Below are 18,480 nucleotides of genomic sequence, written 5' to 3'. Positions count from 1 at the left end.
GTGTGCCACTAGAAAGCAAAGAACTCATTTCTCAATTGTCGCAACATTTCTTTTTTATTCCATCTTCAAGAAATTTGTTTACTTCTTTTCCTCGTCATTGTGGACTTGCACACATTGAAGTTTTGGATAGTTTGGCAAAAGCATTACATAGTGGGCCTGTAGCGAGTTCTTTTTGTATTTAGCGCATTGCCCTTCTGACTGGACAAATTAAGTAACTGCATTACAAATATTTCACTTCCTTGGAATGTCTGTTCCATGTGCCTCATAACAGTACACGGTTGAATTTGGCACATATATATGCACCTTCATATGACCAAGTGTAGGTTTGTATTGCAATGGAAATAAGAACATGAGTGCTTCAATTGTCTTCATCACATTGCTGATGCCTTCAATGTGTGAAAATGGCTTGTAACAATATTGCTGCGTTTCATGTGAGGATATGGAATAGAATAACTTTCTTCTTTTATGCTGAAGGTATTCACTCCTTTTGCCTGTTGGGCTTCAAATCTTGTAGAAAATGGTGTGAGCAGCCTGGGGTGTGCCTGAAGAGCAATGCTAGTTTGTGCATGATCATATTGTTGCTGCTGGGAAGATGACATCTTAGGCACATTTTTTTCATACAATTAACACAAATGTTTCCATCTTTCCCCTTGTGGCTCAATCGTAGTAGACCTGTTCGCTTTTCAGTTACTTTGTTGTTTATTTTTCTTACATATCAGTATTATGTACTATCAAGTTAGTGGGAATATAAAGCTATTTGATGTTGTATTCATGGGGAATCCTAGCCAATCCCTCGTCATGGGTATGTGCCATATGTCACAGGCAACAGTCATTCTAGTCTCTCTTCTTGTGGTAAAAGTATCCCAAAGCCTATTCTGTATGCTTGCAGATGAGTTGAGATTTACACATCAATGCCAGCTCACAAAGCATCTAATACGGCAATCAGCCAGCCACCTCCGCAGATGGAGAATTCTGCAGTTTCCAATCATACTGTTTCTGTTGTCCTTGGCAGAGATGTTGATTGTACACAGAGGGAATATATTGTAGGACAATAAAAATAACTTGTCATGACAAGGGCAATATATGGTAGAAATTATAGTAGACTATGACCAGCATTAGCGCAAGCCCTGCGGTATCTAAAAAATGAGTAAAGTGCTGGTTTTCATATGCTATAGCTGCTGTGTGCATTAAGCTCAAAACTCCCTTCTTGGCAACATAACCCAGGAATGCCCACTCCAAACACTCTTGCACATGCACTTTGACAGCATCTGCTTTGATCTACCTAATTGCATATCAGTAAAGATGGGTCTAGTTCACTAAAGACTGACAATGCTGCATTCGTATGGAACCAACCTGTTCTCGAAAAGTTCTTCAAACCAGTCAAGCAGGTTTTTGAGAACTTTTAATCTGGCAAAATGACAAAATGAAAGTTATTTGAAATAAGTGATGCAATGCTAATGAGGTTTGGGCATGCATTTCAATGTGCTTGGCCTTCATCATCTCTAATCATAGTGAACCTGCCAAATTGGCAAGGATCTTGAATGAATTCTTCACTAAGCCCAACTATTTTGTTGCTGCCCTATATTGTCTCTATAGGAAGAGTGCACAACAAAAATCTTGTGGCTTCCTGTTATCATAACACCCTATAACTTCCTTAGATGTAGGGCCATTTGATATTCACCAATAAATACTTACACAGGATTTAGATGATGCCCTTAAAGATGTGTCCCTCATGCTTACATGTAAAGGAGCACTGACATTAAACTTTTGGACTGAATTTTTTTATATTAATCTGGTTCCAAATGGCAGCTTTTATGACCACAACATGCCACTGAAAGCTGCATGTGCTTTGAGCGATTCTTAATGTGTGCTAAAACTTGCTTCACTAAATAAATTTTCTTATGACTCTTCTCAAACATCTAAATTAAAATTAATTTAATTCTAGTGTTCTATAAGTCACAACCACGATACGATTACGAGGCATGCCATAGTTGCGGACTCCGGCTTAACTTTAATCGCCTGAGGTGTTTAACATGCACCCACTCCCCGGTGTGCACCAAGACAGAAAGGAAAGACCAATGTTGTGCTGCATAGTGGTCCTAACATGCTCAGTCTTCAATGACCTGATAATGGCATGGCTTACTCATGAACAACTGCAGCATGCATCATTTGTTTGTGACCTACCATGCAATGTTGTCACCAGATTATGGGGCCACACTGCCTTTGGCACATGTTTAAATGTTGGCGTTAAGGATATATTTGTTGCGCATAGAAGGAATTCGACGTTTTGTAGTGTAGTTAACTGAATGACAGCTACACACGCATAAGAAAAAAATTGTGCCAGGACTACTTAAACTCTGCAGTGTTTGAGTTTGACCAATTCTTGCGATATTGCACATTTCGGATGACTGAAGGTCATTCATTACAGTTATACCAGCTTTTGTACTTTTTAGACATGGTGTTTGCCCCGGTTTTATACAGTGATCATAGATAGCCACACCACACGATGTCGGTAGAAGAATTCAGAATTTTAGTAAAATGGGGTTGCTCCATGTTGAGGTGCACCAGCATGTCATAGTAAATAGAAGCCAGAAGCAGCAGCATTTTAAGGTATTGTGCCACACCATGTAAAGTCAAATTATTGTGCCCCCCCCTCCACTCTCGCTGGCAAAACCTGCTGGTGAAGCATTGCGAGCAAGCTTTCGAGGTACGCTGCGCTCTTTTCAAAACAGCGTCCGAGGCAGCCATCTATTTTGCCTATAGGACGAAAAGTCCCTGGCCAGGAGTGCATCGAACATACGGAAATAGCTGTCAATTGTGCTGCTGAACTTCTAGAGATTTATAGTTTTGACCTCAGGTTGCAGAACACAGCAATGCTATAGCAAGCAGTGTGGTGAAAGCTGTTTCACGGCTCTACCACGGCATAGCCAGCACTGCATGCATATACTATACACAAGCATGAGGTTTTAGCAGCAATACTTAACAGTAAATTGTATTTGTACAACTTCACTCTGTCTTTAACACTGCCAGGCTTTAAAATACATGAGAAGAGGTCACGGCCTTTCATTTGATATGTTTATACAAAAAAAGTGTGTGCATGGAAGGGGTTAAGGCTCCTTTGTCAAGCCAAAATGCTTCCTGGCATGATAAAGTGAAGCCTTGTGCATTTCAGTCTGCAGTTGCTCACTGCATTTTCGAAAGTGCAATCAGCACAAAGAGCACAGGAAAACACACAAGCAATGGTTCAGCAATTTATTTGAAACAAATGCAACTTTGTTTTATAAGGAGACCAGATTCCAAAAAGCAACCACATGCTATGCAGACAATACAGCCAACTTATATTAATTGTACAGATGTTAACATGCCCTGCCTTTATATGTGGAAATGTTTCAAGTCTCAAAGTGTGCCCCTACTTTGTAGCTTGTCCTTGGAACAATGATTCAAACAAATGCTGAATTTAGCACCATTGCCACACTGATAGAAGAAAACTACATATTAAATCTTGGAGAACAGAAAAAGGTGTATAGTAAACTTCCAATAATCTGACTCCGGTTAATTTAATTTTTTCAGTTAATTCGAACCTGGCCAACGCCCATGCATTTCTATGGGATTAAACATTCATCATTTCGATCCTAAAACTGGCATTCGCCGGATAATGCGAACTTGACCAGACCCCAATAATGACCCCTTTTAGTGGCAGCGCATGTCTCAGTAGAGCTTAGGGGACAGTGAATGCATTAAACAAATGCCATCTCTCTGAAATGCCTATTTTTGACCCACCCGAGAAAGATTTTCAAGCAGTAACGGTAGCTGACAATGTCCGGTTGTGGTACTTGCCTGATTCTAACGAACACTTTTTGTTTTCGAAGGACATTGAGACGAAAATTGCCTAGCTGTGCAATCGATTGCGAAACTAAAACCGTGGTTGTAGCACTCATATGCTTTACCACATATCATGGGTGTAATACGGCGAAGCTGGCTTTAGAAAATCAGCTGCCATTCTAAAAAATGAGGTACGCGTAGGTTTCTACTTTGGTGTGGAATTAAGTCATTTCTACTTTAGTTTTATACTGTGGACAAATAGAAATTTGATGCACATTCGTTTCAGAGGCGTGTTACTCAAGCACATATTGCCAAATGAATCAACGGTGCTTCAGGAGGTTTTTGCATCTTAATTCGACCCGTCAGTCTCGTGAGGGTAGAATTAATGGAAGTTGATTGTATAAATTGTGTGATGAAGCACCAAGAAAGTTACCTTGCTCAGGTAGTGAAAAAGCATGGAAAAAGTGCTTCACACAACATCCACTGATGTTCTGTTGCAGATGCAAAAGCTGCCTCCTTTATCTGGAACAGAATAAATTCCTTTCGAAGGCAAAATAAAAAACAGAAAGAGAAGTCATCAACGCATTCCACATCCATCTTATTCAGTCTTTACAGTGTTGCTACATCACCATTTGCTTAGCCTCCTATGCCAAAAAAAATTGTCGAAAATAAAATGACCTGATTCCCACGTTTTTCACCATCCAAGCAGTGTTTACTGCCAATTATTACTGCTTTCTGTAACCTCACCTGTAAATACTGTATTTTAACCTGTATGTTAATACTGAGCTATACGATAAGCTTAGTGAAAGTTAAAAAAGAATACTGGATGTTCATTTTTGTTTTTTTAGATATAAGAAGGGGTGCTTAAAAGCGAGCCACATTTGCAAAATGCTTGAATAAACAGCAACTACCCCGGTCATGCGCTAATTGTGGCCATGCTGTCCCTGCAAACTTCATAATCTCATCCGCCCACCTAACTTTCTTCCACCCCTGCTACGCTTCCCCTCTCTTGGAATCCAGTCCATAACCCTTAATGACCATCGGTTATCTTCCCTCCTCATTACATGCCCTGCCCATGCCCATTTTTCTTGATTTCAAGTAAGATATCATTAACTCGCATTTGTTCCCTCACCCCAATCTGCTCACATCTTATCCCCTAACGTTACACCCATCATTCTTCTTTCCATAGCTCGATGTGTCGTCCTCAGTTTAAGTAGAGCCCTTTTTGTAAGCCTCCAGGTTTCTGCCCCGTAGGTGAGTACTGGTAAGACACACCAGTTATACACTTTTCTCTTCAGGGATAATGGCAACCTGCTGTTCATGATCTGGGAATGCCTGCCAAACGCACAACAGCCCATTCTTATCCTTCTGATTATTTCGGTCTCATGATCCGGACTCGCGGTCACTGCCTGCCCTAAGTAGATGTATTCCCTTACCACTTCCAGTGCCTCGCTACCTATCGTAAACTGCTGTTCTCTTCCGAGACTGTTAAAAATTACTCTAGTTTTCTGCAGATTAATTTTCAGACCTACCATTCTGCTTTGCCTCTCCGGGTCAGTGAGCATGCATTGCAATTGGTCCCCTGAGTTACTAAGCAAGGCAATATCATCAGCGAATCGCAAGTAACTAAGGTATTCTCCATTAACTCTTATCCCCAATTCTTCCCAATCCAGGTCTCTAAATACCTCCTGTAAACATGCTGTGAATAGCATAGGAGAGATTGTATCTCCCTGCCTGAAGCCTTTCTTTATTGGGATTTTGTTGCTTTCTTTATGGAGGACTACGGTGGCTGTGGAGCCGCTGTAGATATCTTTTAGTATTTTTACATATGGCTCGTCTACACCCCAATTCCATAATGCCTGCATGATGCTGAGGTTTTGACTGAATCAAACACTTTCTTGTAATCAATGAAAGCTATGTATAAGGGGTGGCATTAAAATTAGATATTTCGTCTCCTGCGATAGCTTACTGGTATCCTGTCTTACGAAGTTACAACAGACTTCTACTGCACACTCCTTAATGATGCCCATAAGATTTTCGTTCATTGCTTCAACATTAAGGTTCTGTTCCCGAGTTAAAGCCCTATACCTCTTCTGTAGCTTGATCCGAAATTCCTCTATTTTCCCTCTTACCGGTAACTCATTGATCGGCTTCTTATGTACCAGTTCTTTCCATTCCCTCCTCAAGTCTAGGCTAATTCGAGATCTTACCATCCTATGGTCACTGCAGTGCACCTCGCTGAGCACGTACACATCTTGTATGATGCCAGGGTTAGCACAGGGTATGAGGTCTATTTCATTTTTAGTCTCGCCATTAGGGCTCCTTCACGTCCACTTTCGGTCATCCCGCTTGCGGAAGAAGGTATTCATTGTCCACAAATTATTCCGTTCTGCAAACTCTACTAATAACTCTCCCCTACTATTCCTAGAACCTTTGCCATATTCCCCCACTGACTTTTCTCCAGCCTGCTTCTTGCCTACCCTGGCATTGAAGCCGCCCATCAGTATAGTGTATTTCGTTTTGACTTCACCTATCGCCAATTCCACGTCTTCATAGAAGCTTTCGACTTCCTGGTTATCATGACTAGATGTAGGGGCGTAGACCTGTATGACCTTCAATTTGTACCTCTTATTAAGTTTCACAGCAAGACCTGCCACCCGCTCGTTAATGCTATACAATTCCTGTATGTTACCAGCTATATCCTTATTAAACAGGAATCCGACTCCTAGTCCTCGTCTCTCCGCTAAGCCCTGGTGGCACAGCATGTACCCGCTTTTTAGCACTGTATATGCTTCATTTGTCCTCCCAACCTCACTGAGCTCTATTATATCCCTTTTAATGCCCGCTAATTCCTCCAATAGCACTGTTAGACTCTCCTCACTACAAAACGTTCTAGCATTAAACATTGCCAGGTTCAGATTCCAATGGCGGCCTGTCCAGATCCAGAGACTCTTAGCACGCTCTGCTGCATCACAGGTCTGACCGCTGCAATGGTCAGTTGCTTTGTAGCTGCTGGGGACTATTGTTCTATTCATATAGAAGGTTGTGGCCAAGTACTGCACCAAGATGGGCAATCCTGCTCTGGTGAGGGAGTGCATTACCGGTTCTGGTCACCGGGGTCAGGCCACCAGGCCTGTTTATACAGCTGTATCAACATGTGGATTTTTTTTATCCACCAGTGGAAAATTGCATGGCACCGGGATTTGAACCACAGTCCTTTTGCACGTGAGGCAGATGCTCTACCTCTACGCTATCGCATCAGGGCGCATGTAGTAAGTAATTACACAGAAAGCGTTTTATTTACTGTAATTGGAGGTTTGGAGTAGATTAGTTCGACCACTCAAGGAGTGGGAATGGTTCAACTGTCAGAACTCCGACAAAAGGACTGGAATCACATAAACCACAACTCTGAAGGAATGAAGTGGTAATAGAATGGAGCGCCCCCACTCTGCAATTCTGCACCATGCCAATATATCCTGTTCTTGGGCAATGCCAGTGCAGCTCTAGAACCACAAAGACGACCGCACTACCAGGGGGAAACACATCGAAGGCCCGTCAGCTGCTGCATGAGCACGTGCTGCCAACGACCAATCCTGCACAACACACACACACATGCAGTGCACAGACTGGTACCCTACGTAGGGGCTAGGACTCGCGAAAACTATAGTGTTCTCCACAAATGTGACGAGTACCAGGCCGCCGAACTCCTTGCCCTGTGCACGTTGCTGTCTATCTTCATGAGCCTAGATCCTGATGCAACCACTGGTGCCACGCTGCTATTTTCAAAGGCCACCACTAGGTGAAGCGCCAGGGACCGCCCAGGCCAGGGGACATCGGCTTGGTCCGATACACAAACGACAGTAAACTTCGAATTGACAGGACTACGAATTGGATTAGTAAATTCTTAACTAACCGGTACCAATTTGTAACTACTAATTAACTTTCTTCTCTGCGATCGCTAGTAAGATCTGGTGTGCCACAAAGCTCTGTATTGGGACCAATTTTATTCCACCACAAACATGGCTCCACACAATAGTTTTGTTTGAAAACATATGTGAGTGCATATGCTTGTATTGGACAGCGAGAATAATTAAGAGTCAGTAAGCAATGTCAAATACATGCAATCTGGCTTACAAAACAAAAGGAACTGGTCACTATTTAGTAATAGTTTTCCGTTAAACAACTTCACCCTTGAAAAGTTCCTCATTCTACAAAGGTTAATATAGTGAAATATAGAAATATTTGGATGCATTTGAGTTATCATCTGGCCCAAGGAACTTCTAGTGGCAGCCTGTCTCGATCTCGCAATTCCTGGCACTGCCCAATATACAGCATGCCTGACTGCTGCAGTGGTCAAGTGCTCTGCAGCTGTAGGAAACCGAGGGATAAGAGTTGATTGCACAATTTATGGCATTTCCAAATTTTTAACTTAGTACCATCTCTATACTATGTCGACACTATGCCACTAGACCATTGCTCTGCTGCAGTCATCATAATATTAATTACTCATCGTATACACAAGCTATACAACTGTTTAGGCAAAATTTTAAACTGCGCGAGGAAGACAGGACGTGAACTGAAACATAGACACACACAAAGCACAGGCTTCCAACTGGTTTTACTTTGTGAAAGCAAAGAATATATAAGGTACTTCAATATAGCAAAACAAGGAGCAATTGCAAATAATTTGTGCACAAGGTATTGACGAAAAATATCAAGGCCATGTCTGCATTAAGAGTGCAGGAGAGTCTTAATGTGCCCATCTAAGACTTTAATTCTTTCCTTGAGAATCTCCTCTTGCAGTGCAGGAGCTGCGACAGCAAAAGCTGCCTGCCTTATGAGGAACAGAATAAATTCCTTTCGAAGGCAAAGTGAAGAACAGAAAGAGAAGTCATCAAGGCATTCCACATCGCTAAAAGGTGTGACAACTAAGTTAGCTCACCCTCTTGATCTCTATCAAGGAAAGAAATAGAATTCTTAGATGGGCACATTGGGACTCTACTGCGCTCTTAATGCACAGGTGGCCTTGCTATTTTTTGTCGTCACTGCCTCGTGCACAATTTCTTTGCGAATGTTCTTTGTTTTGCCATTTTGAAGAACCTTATAAACTCTCTGCCTTCACCAAACAAAGCCAGTCGGAAGTCTACACTTTGTGCATGCATCTATGTTTTTGTTCATGTCCTGTCTTCCTCGCAGAGTTTAAAATTTTGTTGAAGCTACGAGGAGAATAGCCAAAAACATGCCTTACTTCAGTGTACAGCTGGGCTTGTTGGTAAAGCTACACAATGCAGCTCAAGTGTGTTTCTGCTCTTCCTTGTTCTCATAATGTGGCTCAGCCTTGAGTGCATGTGTAGTTTCAATACTGGCTACTATATTTTAACGACTAATATAATTTCAATCTTCAACTTCCAGCCAGACAGAGTACCTCATACTACATTCTGAACATTGCTGCAGTGTAGCAGAATTTCTGTCTAATGCATTGGCCTCTACCACCAAATGCCTGAGAAATTTAAAAAAAAATTATGTAGATTCCAAGCACAGTGGGGATTCATGTTACAGGAGGCATACTGCAGGTGAACGGCTACATAGTGTTGGTTCGGGTTCTTCCAAACATTGCAGTGTTGACCAATGTGTTTGTGTATGGTGAGTGATTGCATATATATTATGACACAAGCTTTGTGAGGAGAGTACGAATGCAAAGGCATGGTTTCGTTGCCTCTTTCCTAACACTTTGTGGCGGCTGCAGTTTTGACAAGTGGAAAACTTGGCTTATGCAGTATGCGCAAATGGGTTTGAGACTTTGAAGACCAATTTCCTTGAGGCAAAGTTTAGCATGGAGCCAGTTTTGTCACAAGGAAGTTATTCCTACTCACACATGCCTGTTTTTTTTTCATTTAGTTTCAGGTCCACCTAAATTATTGCCGTCATGACAGACGTCACATATAATATGGTAGCATCAATCTTTGTATTAATCATTCGAGTATTGAAATCTAAAAGTTTGCAGCAGTGTAAAAGGACAGGAGGACAAGAGGAGAGAGGAGAAGAGAGGTTGCAGTGTAACAGAAATAGGCAAGCACTAATTGAGCGACAAGACCACTGGACACAGGAAAAGCAGATTTAGCTGAAACACAGCAGCCTGTAAGGAAGAGATGGAACATAATTCTTTGTGAAGCTTAGTCTGCATCACAGTTTTATATACCATCGGAGATCATGAACATGCCAGAGGCAAAGCATACTGTTACGGGGATGTTGGGAGTATAGAAAGACTGTATTTACAATATATATTGTCACTTGGTAGTGACGGTTGAGAAGGCAGCAAAACTATGATTGACGAAACAAGCGTTTTATTGGGCGAACTTGTGCCCTCAAAAGAGGCTACACTCAAAGAAGGATGGTAGCGGCGAACACGATCGGCGGTCGTCGAAAATCTGATGAGCGGGTCAAGCGCGTCGGCTTTTATACATCTGTCGTCGAATGTTCCGGAGCAGTCACTGGGACCTGCGTGCCTTCCACAATGTTCCACATTATTCGCGTCGCGCACACATGCAATCAGATAACACAAGTTGCGGTGAAAGACAGTGGACGGAACCATCGATTACATTCCAGAAACTTCTTTTACATGCAGGCGCGTCCTGTGCTGTGGGATAACATTTGGTAGGCGGCGAGAAGTGGTCGCCCAATAAACATAAAGAAGTACACGTGTCAATATACAAGATGAGGCAGAGTAGTTAAGATGGCTGACCACCAACAGCACGCAGCAGGGAGCGTGCTGCGGCCTTCTTCCTCTCTTTTTTCATCCTTCCGTAACAGGACCCCCAGGTGGTGAAGCGCCGTCTCGGCTCATGGTAGGCAAAGAATCGTGAACGAAGTATGGCTTCAGCCGCGAAACATGCACGACGTCAACAGGCGTCAGACTTGAGGATGCATCAAACTGAAGTGGCGAAATCTCATAATTTATGTCGTTAACTTGACTTAGGACTTCATAAGGCCCTGTGTAGTGAGACAGAAGCTTCTGGGAGAGGCCAACCCGACGACATGGTGACCAAAGGAGCATCCAAGCACCTGGTGCGAACTTAACATCGCAATGGCATCAGTCATAACTCTTTTGGTATATGCTGCGGGGCTAATAAACGAGATCGGGTGACTTGACATGCCCTGTGAGCGCGATCGATGACTTCATGAGCATGGTCAGTTGCAACACGTGGCTCAGAAGGGATTATGATGTCAAAAAGCAAAGTGGGGTTGCAACCATACAAAAGATAAAAGGGTGGATATCCTGCAGTGTCACGTCGGGACAAGTTATACACAAACAGCACGTAGGCCAGCGTGGTGTCCCAGTCACAGTGATCGTTGGAGACCTACATCGACAGCATCTCTGTGATTGTTCGGTTGAGACATTCCATAAGACCGTTTGTTTGTGGGTGCTGGGCGGTGGACCGCTTATGCTCAGTGGCACAAGAGCGGACGAGGTCGTCGACAACTAGAGAGAAGAATGAGCAGCTGCGGTCTGTAATAACTGTCGAGGTGCACCATGGTGGACAATGACGTCGTGGAGGAGAATATCGACGACGTCTGTTGCACATCTAGTCGGCAACGCCTTTGGTATCGCATAGCGTGTCATGTAATCAGTAGCGATGGCAATCGACTTGTTAGCTCTAGTCGTCGTCGGAAAAATGCCAGGTAAGTCAAGGCCTAAGCGAGAGAACGGTTCACAGGGAACTTCAACTGGATGGAGTCATCCGACAGGTGGTAGGGGAGGTTTCTTCCGGCACTGACACAATTCGCAAGTTGCGCACAAAGCAGTAGAGACCTGGCCAGAAGAACCGGCGTTGTACATGATCATATGTATGCAAAACTACAAGGTGTCCCACCGTCGGTGCATCGTGAAGTTGTTCAAAACCAACAGATTCCAGATGACGAGGACGGCCAAGGAGCAACTCAGGGCCATCAGCATTCATATTGCGGTGGTAGAGGATGCCGTTGCGCGGCAAGAACATGCGGCATGTGCCGTCAGTGCTGTCAGAGTGATTGCACTCCGGCAATGATGGACTGTGAGGACTCGTCGCGTTGTTGTTCGGTGCGCATGTCAGTCATGTCAGTGAAAGCCATCACGCAGGTCACCGGATCATGCACAGAAGGATGAAGTGGATCCACGGGGTGACGAGAGGCAGTTAGTGTCCTTGTGGAGGCATCCAGTCTTGTAATCGCCAATAAATGAAAATTCCTGGAGCCACGAAGCCCAGCCACCAAGCCGTCCTGTCAGGTCCCGGAGGGAAGACAGCCGGCAGAGTGCGTGGTGGTCTGTAACGACCGAAAATGTACGGCCGTACAAATATGGCCGGAACTTGACGACAGCCCAAACTAAAGCGAAGCACTCCCACTCGGTGATGGGGTAATTTCTCTCGGCAGGTGACAGCAGGCGGCTGGCGTAAGCTATCACGCACTCCGTACCATTCTGTTGTTAATCGAGAACAACGCCGATGCCATGGCCGCTTGCGCCAGTGTGGACTTTGGTCGGTGCAGATGGATCAAAGTGGGCAAGTATGGGAAGGGTGGTCAGAAACCTGATGAGAGCGGCAAACGCATGAGCCTGCTTTGGGCCCCATGAGAATGGCGTGTTCTTCTTTTTGATCTGTCAAAGGCCGAGCAATGTTGGCAAGGTTTTTGATGAAACGATAAAAGTAAGAACACAGGCCGAAGAAGCAGAATGTGGCACAGGGAAACTGCGTATGGCACGAACTTTTTCCGAATCTGGTTGGACACCGGATGCGTCAATTAGGTGCCCCAACACGGTAATCTGATGGCGCCCAAATTAACACTTCGTGGAGTTGGAGGCCAGCTTTTCAGAAGACCGCAATAATGGCAGTGAGTCGGGTAAGGCAGCTGCCCAACATGGGAGAAAAAACAGCTTCGTCAAGGTAACAAAGACAGGTGGTCCATTTGTAGCATCGCAGAAGAGAGTCCATCACAAGTTAAAATGTCGCACGAGCATTGCATAGGCAAAAGGGCATGACTTTGAAATGATATAAGCCATCCGGTGTGATGAAGGCTGTCTTCTCCAACCATTTCATCAACTGAAATCTGCCAGTAGCTGGATCAAAGATCGATGGACGATAAGTATTTAGCTCAGTGCAAGCGGTCCAAGGTGTCATCGATGCATGGTAGTGGGTAGACGTCTTTTCGCGTGATCTCATTTAAGTGGCAATAATCGACGAAAATGTGCTAGGCACCATCTTTCTTTTTTCACACGGACGACAGGCGTAGGGCTGGCTGATGGCTCGATGACCCCTTTGCGGAGCGTTTTGCCCGCCTCTGATTGGATGGCTCGACGTTCAGCATGCGATGCAGGATACGGACGCTGACAAATAGGATTTGTGTCTCCAGTGTTTATATGATAGTGAACAACAGATGTTCATCCTAAAGGCCTGTTGCCGAAATCAGATTCCACTGTACGATTCAAGCAGGAGACGTATGTCCCTGGCCTGTGCAGAGGTGAGGTTAAGTGCAGTCATTTTCGCAAAGTCGTCCGTTAAGGAACTAGAGCTGGGCGCTGCGATTGGCACTAATAAACCACTCTCAAAATTCAGACTCTCAATATCAAATTCAGAACCACTAGAAACGCTGTCCAAGAACATGCTGGCCGGAATCACTTGAGGGCACAGGCTGAAATTCAGAAGAGGTAAAACAATGTCATTATTAGTAACCGTTACCAGTTCAAAGCACATCGATGATGGGGCGAATCACATATTCACCATCAGGAACCTGTGGCTGGGCGGTCAAAGTGACGTAAGTAACTGCTTCGGGTGACAGACGCACATCACAAAGCGAGCACAAGTGTGGTGGGGCGGTGCTCGGAGCACCGGCGAGTTGAGGCAGTTCTAACTGAAGAACGCCGGCCGTGCAGTCGAGGAGAGCAGAATGAGTGGATAAAGAGTCAAATCCTAGGATAACGTTGTGAGGGAAGATGTTGCTCACAGTAAAGAGAACACAAGTAGGGCGGCCAGCTATACTTGCAGTACACATTCCAAGAACCAGCATTCCACCGTCAGCCATATGAAGCACTCGGGCAGCTGCTGGGGTGAGGACCTTCTTTAAACGACTACGCAGGCTAGCGCTCATCACAGGTATGTGGGCTCCACTGTCGATGAGTGCTTGGACAGCTATGCTGTCTATTTTAATGCCAGTTACACTTCTCCTTGTGTGCATAGACAGGGGATTTGCTGAAGCATTAGGCAATGCAGCACCACCTCTGAGGGCTGCATTTCTTAGTTTTACGAACAGATGCGGCCAAACGCCACAGGGGACGAAAGGCGACGTGGCTGTGGCGAACGCGAAGATGGGCGACGTGTTTGCGGTGAACGAGACTGGTGTCCGTGCGGCGATGGTGAGCGACTGTACCACATGTTCCTAGCAGAGTTGCCGCTGTTAGATTCGGCGGTGGGCATAACATTGCGGGCATTTTCATCAAAACGGCTCAGGTTGGTTGGCATGCGAAGTGTTAAGGGCCACGAGTTGTGAAAGTATTGGCGACATGACCAATGTGCCAGCAGGTGAAACATATCGGCTGGTCGTCCGCAGTTCTCTACTCAGTCGGGCTGCGATAACACGGAGAGAAGCGTCGGGGTGGAACAAAAATAGTAGAAGGGCGTTTGTTAGCTCTGGGATTGGCAACAGCACAGAAAGAACGTAAGCCAATGTTTTCCTGGTGAATGATGGCTTGTAAGAAGGGGACTGAAAATGTTGTAGCATCAGGGATAGGCGAACAGAAATGCAGGCGCCATCGCATCCAGTTCACGTCAACGATTCGCACCACATCCTCCGATGGCGACGCAGGCTGCTGTGTGGGTTGATCTTCACACGTTGGCGTTGCAGCAGTAGTGGGAAGTCTGGCGAATGGTTGCAAGACGCATCGTCTTTTGGCGTGCTGGAATTGTCGGCACTCTTTAATGATAACATCAACTGTAGAGCAGCTTTTGCACATGAGCAGATTAAAGGCGTCGTCAGCAACCCTTAAGCACATGCCCGACCTTCTCAGCTTCTGTCATGTCGTGATCGGGTTTGCTTTACGACAAAGTGCCAGCATGTCTTGGATGTACAAGAGATAGGACTCCGTGAGGGATTGGGCACAGGAGGCCTGTTCCTGTTTTGCGTCAATTTTACGGCCGGCTGGTTTGCCAAACAACTCTGTCAACTTCTCTTTGCATTGGTCCCAGCTGGTTAGCTCCTCTTCGTGGTTTTCATACCACACATTTGCCGTGCCTCTCAGGTAGAAGAACAGGTTAACTAGCACACGCGTGGGGTCCCATCTGTTGATTCCACTCCCACGTTCGTACATAGCCACCCACTTTTCAACATCGGTGCCATTGGTCCCACAGAAAGTTCCAGGATCCTTGGGTTGCGCAACCACAACCTTGGCTATGCCCGATGACAAGGTACAACAAGATGCTACTTTACCCCCAGATGTCACCTCTTATGACATTTCAAGGCAGCGAGACTGAGACTGCACTGTATTCAGCAGCACTGACAACCATGATGTAGAGGATTGACTTTCCCCCTATGTACAACACATCAGCAGAATAAGAACAAGGAAATGCACCAAACAGGTGCATGGCACTAAACTAGACTCACTACCTGCTGTATGCAAGAGAGAATGAGGAAGAATGAGCTTCCCGTTACTCCTGAGCACCTACCTACAACTGCTTTTATGGGCACAGCATTGAAGCTGCAATTGAGGTAATGCCTAACACCACATGAAATACAAAGCACACTACGTCAACACAGAGAAACCAAAACAATTGCACACACTTCTCACCGAAATAGACACAACACCTGCTTTATTGCATCTGAGCTGAAACGGGTGAACCCCAACCCTGTGTCACATAACATCTGAAAAAATTAGCTGCTACGAGAGAACCAATGAGATTAATCTGGCGCGCTATGCATGCGCATCTTTAGCCTAATGGGTAAAGAATTGGGCTGCTGCACTAAGGACCCAGATTAACAACCCACCATCAGGCACATTACTAACTATTATTGAGCCTGTCTGACTGGATGTATGAAGAAGCCAGGAGACAGCTCATGATAATGCTTTGCATAAGAGACAACGAAGCTGAACCCACGTTTTCTGCCTTGTGCTTGCAATGCTCTACTAAGTGAGCTTCAACGGCAGTTGCCCCAATGTCAATTTTCTTGGATAGCTGCACATATGTACTAAGCATAGCCGTGGGAGTGCTAGGCAGCAGTACTCACAGTTATGATGGCAGACGTGTAGTATCCTTTAAAACACCAACATATCAAAGCACATGATCTTAGAAGCTGACAACTCGCTAATAAACGCTCGTTTTCTACCATGAGGCCCCAAGGCACCCGAAATCAAAACATTTGTATCTTATGAGCGAGAAAAATGAGGGGAATCATGCAGCTCAATTTTTTGTTTATAACAAGCATGTGATGGCAACAGACAATGAAGCAACAGTGACTACATAGAAAAATGGGTTAGAGCTGACGACAATCATTGGCAGCTCACACTATAATGCTTTCTCTACAATTTATTGTCTCAAGACATCTGGCAGCAAATCCTCTGGATTCTTCTTCTACTATGTCTCTTGCAACTGAAATTTTAAATGTGTGTAACACTTCATGGCAACTTAGAACACTTAAATGGTTAAGCATCTCCATATCTTAAATTTGTGGACTAGCTTTGTCTCCTTTCTAGAACAATAACTCTCTGGTGTCATACATCACTCAAACCAACTAATTCTCACTCAAACCACTACTTATTAAATCTACCTTTAGATGAGCAGTACCTGCATTAGACGCAGCTGCATACCCTTTTAGCAAATGGATATACATACCACGCTCAGACTGAGCAAACCAAACAAACCAACAGCAACCAGTGCTTGTGTCCATTTGTCTTCAACAAGGCAGAGACAGGCCAGGTCTCGATAAACACAACAAATATAAGGTGCAGGCAGAGGAAATAAGCAGAAGCTGTAAAGACAGCAGCAAAGTGAAACAAATTAGACAAGCTTGCATACAGTCGGCGATCTGGGCCGAGGACAATGCACAACGTTACTGCCACAATTAGAAGCAAATGCTCCTCTTGTAACAAGAAAAAAGACGTTTTAGCCGTAAACAGCACGACTACGCGGAGTTGGTTGATATTCTATAAACAGCACATACAACAATTAAAGCAGACACATTACTTGTGTCATCTGTCTCCTTGCTGTTTCTACAATATCGGTCACGGTTGCAAAGCTACGCACATGATCTATGAACGAAAGCAACGGACGTACATATAAAGCTTGGTGAGCCGATTCATACTAATATATGTATGTTTAATTTTGAAAGTTTCCGAAAAGTGATAGTAGCAGCAGCAGTAAAGTGGTTTCGTTTACCAGCTCGCTCACAACGTACGCATTGTATGATTTAACTCCACGGCTCGCAAAGGAGCTACTAAGAAGCTTAAGTGAAGGAAATACGCTTTCGTTATCTCACTGCAACGAATGATAAGCCTCTGACGCCCATACCGCGGTCAGCAGTGAGAAAGGTAATTAAATGCAGCAATGCGCTGCATGGGTAAATAAGAAGGGCATAGCGTAGTCATCCTATAGAGATGGAGAAAAATAGACTTAAGAACGCGATAAACATCATAGGACGACATCCACGCTAGTTGAGTGCATGCATTTCTGGCGCGTGGAAGATGTCGCTGTTTTTTTTTTTTCATTTTTTTACATCGCTGCAACGCGTAGGAACTGCAGTGTTGAAGGCACGAACGAATAAATTATACTGCGATCACTGCGGGACCTGCGACAACCGCTTCGTGTTCCTTCGAATTTCGAGATCACATCGACCACAGCTCGAATGCGCAACCGGTTTTTTACGTGTCACCAAGAGAATGGGTAATCGCACAACACTTACCGTTGCTCCAAGTACGTCGCGGTAGCACCAGCAGCTGGGCAACAAATGTCATCAAACCCTGACCCACCGCTGTGTCCGCAACTTGAAGCTTCTAAGCATTCGCTAAAAACTAAAAGCGGACCACATCCATACGTACGCGCGCGAACGAGACGCAAGCCATGCCGTCTGAGTTCGAGAGTAGTTATTTCATAAAAGCAAAAACAAACAATAATGTGACGTCAAATCCGGTAAAGTCAACTTGTCCTCCTTTCTCACCTTCTCTCAGCTAACGCATGCGCAGCGACCACGGAGCCCTCGGGGGCGATGTTCAGGTCGCGAGTGGAACACAACCTGCGCCGCCGGAGCAAGGCGGAAGCGGAACTTCTATCTCCGAGTTACCCAGGATGCCTCGCGTGTTGCCATTTCCTTCCGCTGTTCGCTCCCAGCACCGCCGCACCGGTCACTTGTCTCTTCAGCGCCGTTCAGCTGTTGTTTTTTTAAATGTGCGGAATGGATATCTCGCCAAGCGTGCAGCAGCTTTTGCTTCCTCGCGAGTCGTGACCGGTGGCGCCTCCCAGCAGACAAACGTGGTAAAGGAAATACGTCACACAGAGTTCCGGTCCACTCCGCCGATTTTGGCGGAGCATCTTTTTCTGCTCCACGGAGTGAATCCCGCTCTGAATCCCCTCTGACTCTCTCATTGGAACACCTTACTCCCGCCCTCACTCTGTCATTGGAATAAACCTGCTCAGAAACGAG

General features: G+C 44.9%; 1 long non-coding RNA gene across 2 annotated transcripts; it reads right to left on the bottom strand.

Annotated features, from left to right (window-relative positions):
- Positions 1–4,058: 4,058 nt before the first annotated feature.
- LOC142571293 (uncharacterized) lies at positions 4,059–17,987 on the bottom strand. 2 transcript variants are annotated; one of them, XR_012825838.1, is made up of 3 exons: positions 17,743–17,987; positions 16,072–16,812; positions 4,059–4,344 (listed from the first exon to the last, which is right to left on the bottom strand). It is a non-coding gene; the product is annotated as an uncharacterized LOC142571293 (long non-coding RNA). The 2 variants fall into 2 exon arrangements; XR_012825839.1 differs by lacking the exon at positions 4,059–4,344 and adding an exon at positions 8,093–8,190.
- Positions 17,988–18,480: the final 493 nt, after the last annotated feature.

The sequence above is a fragment of the Dermacentor variabilis genome, chromosome 2 (assembly GCF_050947875.1).
Source record: "Dermacentor variabilis isolate Ectoservices chromosome 2, ASM5094787v1, whole genome shotgun sequence".
Taxonomy (NCBI): Eukaryota; Metazoa; Arthropoda; class Arachnida; order Ixodida; family Ixodidae; genus Dermacentor; species Dermacentor variabilis.
Note: the sequence above shows the minus strand (reverse complement) of the source record. Positions and strands in the feature narration are given on the sequence as shown.